The following is a 5,739-nucleotide window of genomic DNA, read 5'->3' on the forward strand; positions in this document are numbered from 1 at the left end:
TAAAGTTAGACTTGTGTTCATGGAAATGTATATATCAGCTGTGTTTGCTATGAAAATATTTAGATTAATTAAGATCTTTAGTAATTCAATAAAATGTGGGGGAAAAACATTATAGAAAGCAAACATAGATACCAGAGACAGTGTGGGAGGAGAGTGGGAGATTGCGGAGGGTAAGAGATAGGGAATCAAGGATGGGGGGGAGCAAAACATACGGAAAACAAGAAATGGAATTATTTGCTGACAATAACATGTTTGTTAATGTGCTTGATTGAGACAATATACAGTGTACTCTGGATGGAAAATCTCATTTTGTATGCTGTAATGATGTACAGTGAATGAATGTAAATAAATAAATTTAAATAAAAATAAAATAAAATAAAATTTCTTTGTATATTTAAGTAGGATTCTATTTCTAGTCTAGCAATTAAATTCATATCAATAATTTGATTATATCGTCAATCCTCTTGTTATCTTTTTCTCTTTGATCTATTGTTATTTGTATGCATTTACCCCATCTATTACCTATGAATAATAAACATTTTAATTTTTTCATTCTCTTTTCCTTCTCTTATTATTGTTATTTTTTAAAGACAGGTCTCACCACATTGTGATCCTCCTGTGCCACCTCCCAGCTGGTACTACAGGTATGTGCTACCATGCCAAGTTCTTTTTTTTTTTTTTTTTGAGGGGTTTTTGCTATAGGGTGTATGTGCTCGCCAGAGAGACAGAGAGGGACAGAGAGACAGCAAGCGAAAAAACAAAACCCCAGGGGGGACGGCCACGCTGCAATCCCTTGTCCTCCATTCTCCTCTTGGGATCTTGGGCATGCACGCACACGCACCAGCCTTGATTTTAAGCCATTGGTCCAGGACTCGAACCACGGTAGACTACATGGGAGTCCAGCAACATAGCCATCATGCTAACTGCTGGTCCCGCATGCCCAGTTCTTTTTTAGGCAAGGTCTCACCATGTTTCCCAGGTCAGACTAGAGCTTGCGATCCTCCTGTCTCAGCCCCAAAAGTCACTGGAATTCCAAGTACAGTGGCATCACTGGATTCAGTCTTTAGGTTGGACAGGGATCAAACCTGGGCTCCCCATGTGTTCCCAGCCCACAGAACGCAACCTAGGAATAACGTGTGCCACCATGACTGAACCTCCTCCCATTCTTCTAGTTGTCATCTTTGCACTCTGTCAGAATTCACAGTGTTTCTTATACATTGTTAAACAAGACCACCTTCTTGTTCTGGTCTTAGCCCTGCAACTGAGCATAAGAAATACTCAGTAACTGTCAATCTGCTGAAATTTCCCCAGTCATTTCTTGGTTGGATACAGTTCATACATCAGTAATGTAACTACTGAAACAGTATGCTTTAAGGCTCTTGCCATGCAATTTGTATTCTTTATTTCACAGAAACGTCGTAAGTGCTTCTGTTTTTAATGTTGCCCTACTGCTATTCTTATCACCTTTTTAAAAATTTATTTATTTATTTATTATTTATTTATAATTTGCTGTGGGTGTGTATGCTTGCTGAGAAAGAGAGAGGGAAAGGGAGAAATCACTTACCCAGCGGATAGCCATGCCATCTTTTCCATTTTTACTCTTGGGATTTTTAGGCACACACACGCACATGTACCCACTGTGTTTTTCTAAGCCACTGGGTCTGGGACTAAAACTATGCCTTGGGCCATGTGGCATCCAGCTGCTTTAACCGTCAAGCCACCAGCTGGCCCTGGTTCTTTTAAATCTTGACACCACTGTGTGAGGAAGTGACCTAGCCTACTGCTTAATGGGAGATAACGTGAACAGAGAGGTGCTCCCCCCCAACGGAGGGAGGCCTCCTCTAATCCAGCTCAACTACTGGCCACATGTATGTATGTTGGAGCCAGTCTGTATCATACAGACCCAGCAGTCTTCAGATGACTGTAGACAATGAAAGAGCCCAGTAGACAACAGTTTTGGCAATTCAAACTGTTTTCTCAAATGAACCAGAGAACCATAAGCTAAATAAAACAATTCTTTTAAAATTATTTTCTTGATTGCCAGAGGGTGTGTGCATTTGCCAGATAGAAACAAAGAGATGGGGGGGGAGCGGGTGGAAGGGGAGCACCCTCCAATGTGGCGTGATCACAATGCAATCCTGTTTCCATTTATCCATCCTATTAGGATTTGGGGCAAACACACTCATACAATTAGCATGTTTTTGAAGCTTCCTGGGCCAGGATGCTAAGTGCAATCCACCACATGAGATCTGGCTCCTTTAATCACTGGACTACAGGAATGACCACAAAACAGTTCTTTTTTTTTTTTTTAGGACTTTTTGCCATAGGGTGTGGGCACTCATTGGATAGAGAGACAGAGAAAGAGACAGATAGACAGAGACAGTAAGAGGGAAAGTGAGAAATCACCTGCAGAGGGAATGGCCACACCACAATCCCATCTCCTCTGCTCTCATCTTGGGATCCTAGGTACACACACGCACAACTGACATGAGTTTCAAGCCATGGGGTTCAGGACTCAAATTGCTGTCAGCCATGTGGAAGTCCAGAATGTAACCACTGTGCCATCTGCTGCCCGCACCCCCCCCCAATAGTTCTTTTAAGCCACTAAGCAAAAGGTGATACATCCCTCCATCCTGTATTATTTTATATTAGCCAATATTTTTAAAATTTTATTTTTCTCTTTTATTGGCATGCCACTAACAATTTTGAGTTTACCCTAGAAATTACAAATGATAACTTTTGGATATGGGCAGTCACTTGAAATGGCTACTTTTACCACATGCCAGGTAATATGAAAATAGAGCAGTTTAGGATTGGCAGGTGGCATAGTGTAACCACTATGGACTCCCATAGTTGATCACAGTTTGAGTCCTGGACCTTATGGCCTGAACCTCACACTAAGAGTGTGTGTGTGTGTGTGCGTGTGTGTGTGTGTGTATGTGTGCGTCTGTACCCAGAATTCTGAGAAGAGAAAGAAGGAGAAGGGATTGAGAAGAGTCTGGTTTGCCAGAGTAGTTTTGTTAATAAAGTGTTACTGGAACACAGCTGGCATAGTTTAAGTACATCTCTGCTGCCCCCACCCCCAAACTCAGGTGTTGCCATTGTGATGTAGTGGGACCTTTACAGCTGATTAGGCCATGGACTCCACCTGAATGAGATTAAGGACCTTATGAAAGAGGCCGCGTTCACTTTCCCTTCATGTTATGCCACATGGGGTTCCAGCATGCCTTCTCTCCCCCGACACAGCCCTCACCGGACAACTGAGCCTGCCAGCGCCTGGACCATGGGTTTCCCAGCCTTCAGAACTGTAAGAAACTAAGTTTCCGTTTATTATATTAATAATTGACACAGTTCAGGCATTTTGTAGCCACATGAATGAGCGAAGAAGACAGCCATGCCTGTTCATTTCTGTGTTGTCTGTGGTGCTTTCGCACTGAAGGGTCGGTGGTTGAGCAGTTGTGAGTCTGCAAAGTCTGAAATATTTGCTATTGCTCTTGGAAAAAAAAGTAAAAAAAAAAAAAAAAAAAAAAGAAAAAGAAACTGCCGACCCCACTTTAGGTAGTGTATGGGCTTTTATATTTAGCCATATGTTTACATTTCTGAGGCTTTTCTGCACTTTTGGTTTTTGTTTGATAGAGTTGTAGTTCGCCTCCATCTTTCATTGATATTTTTATGCTATGTTGGTATTTTCCTTTTATTTTGAAATTGTCATTTTATGGTTTTTGCGTTTCCATAATTTGTGTTGAGAAGCAGTAATTATTATCATGGTTCCCTGAAGGTAATGTGTTTTTCTGTTTCTAATGCTGTTTTAAGGATGTTTCTCCTTATATTTGGTTTTCAGCAGTTTTATTGTGCCATGCCCAGGTGTGGTGTTCTTTATAGTTATCATGCTGTGTTTTACTGAGCTTTTGCAACTTATGCTGCCAACTTTTAAAATATCCTGAATAGTCACAACTATTATTTTCAAGTATCTATTTTATTTTTCTTTTTGGGGGGATTTTAATTACACATGTGTTTGACCATTTTGCTGTACCCCATATCTCTCTTACTCTTTCTCCACATTTTCTCCGTTTTCCTCCAATGAACTTCACTTTGGGATATTTCTGTGGACCTACCATTGAGTTCATTGTGATTCATTGCATATATAGTAATAGTAAGTCTTATCATATTCTTACACTATAGGTGTTGTTTTTGCTATTCTCTTTAGAATCTGCCATTGTATACTTACCCTTTTGAAGTTGACCAACCTGAAGGGAATCTTTACTTATATTTTTATTACTCCTGTGTGCCATTTCCCCACTATTATCACATCTCCCCAGATGCCAGTCACTTTGGCTCTCGTAATTCTAACCTGTTTTCTCCACCCAGGATGACTAATTGCCTTCATGTTCAATCCCCCTTGCTTGGTTTAAAATAATGGCCTCAGAGAAAACTATGATTCCCTTCTTTTGAGAATTTATAACCTTTAATTGCTGGCATTCCAATACCCTCAGTCATTTTAGGATGTTCTGGCTTTTAATTTTGTTCACAACGGGGTGATAACTTTGTATTAACTGTTTTGCTGAAATCGGACATAGTCTACATCTAGGTCTAAGCCTCTCAGAAGTTCAACAGTAGGTGGTAGTGATGGAGTTGAGTGATAGGACTCCATTCTTATGGCTAAACTGGTAAGTACAATGACAAGATACAGTATCGAACACAAAAAGCAGATATTTCTAGGTACATAAGCAAAACCGTAATTCATCATTGGAAGAAATACCAAAAATGACTCCGTTTTTGGAACTCTCTATGGGACAGGGTTTTGATACCAGGAATAAGATTGAAATTTGATTTTCTAACTTGAGATCAGTAGTGTGTTACCAGCTAGAGAAAGTTGATTGTGGGTGAGTCATGTATTTAGCTAAGGCTTTCAAATTCCTAATAGATGCAAGGATGATCCTAAGGCCTGGCATAGTGTTTTTTCCACAAGAGGATCAATTGGCATCAGCTCTGAATGAAAAATGAGGTGTGGTCTTGGAAAATTATAGATTGGGTTTTAGTTGATGACAGTAGGTAATCTGACTTTATTAAAAGAGATTTGAATAATCCTAGCTTGTAGTGACAGACGACCATTTTGCTGAACTGGAATTTACAATAGAAAGTAGTCAAGGAGAATTCCCCTGATCCCTCACATCAAAGATTCACTCCAGTTAGAGAAGGGGAACCTCTAAGATTGAAGTGTCCTGATTAACATAATGCTTATTAATTATAGACTTCAAAAAGCTGCTATTTTCAAAGTTTTGAAGCACTGCTGATGACCTTAATATGTCTTATTATGCACATTATTCCTCACCTTGCCCCTGGGGAAGAATACATTTTAACTCTGATCTGCTAGCTAAAAGTATGAAAGAAATGAGCATTTTAAACCAATGGTTCCTAGGCCATGTTGTGTTTTTTTGTTTGTTTGCTTTTGTTTGTTTTTGAGGGGGAGGAGGCATATGTGACAGAAACAAAATAATAAGTTTCCATGACTTCCTAGCCCCCTCCATGTAAATGAGGGCTCATAAACTCTCTGTGGTATGTCCTACCTATTCTGTTTTACTGTGAACAGTGGTTAAAAAATGAGGGGTGCCCCATGGGGGGTTGTGATTTTTCACTTTCTCTCTCTGTCTGTCTCTCTGGTGAGTGCACATGCCCTGTAGCAAAAATCTCCCCTAAAAACAAACAAACAAAAATGTGTAAATCAGGGACAGAGTTTAA

General features: G+C 40.0%; 1 long non-coding RNA gene across 1 annotated transcript in view; it reads left to right on the plus strand.

Annotated features, from left to right (window-relative positions):
* LOC102482108 (uncharacterized) overlaps positions 1-3,303 on the plus strand; it is a 100,370-nt gene extending 97,067 nt beyond the window's left edge. Inside the window, exons 3-4 of the long non-coding RNA XR_001369748.1 lie at positions 591-644; positions 3,247-3,303. This is a non-coding gene — a long non-coding RNA (uncharacterized LOC102482108). The remainder of the gene's footprint in view (positions 1-590; positions 645-3,246) is intronic.
* Positions 3,304-5,739: the final 2,436 nt, after the last annotated feature.

Source organism: Tupaia chinensis, unplaced genomic scaffold (genome assembly GCF_000334495.1).
Source record: "Tupaia chinensis unplaced genomic scaffold, TupChi_1.0 Scaffold145889_1, whole genome shotgun sequence".
NCBI classification, from domain to species: Eukaryota; Metazoa; Chordata; class Mammalia; order Scandentia; family Tupaiidae; genus Tupaia; species Tupaia belangeri.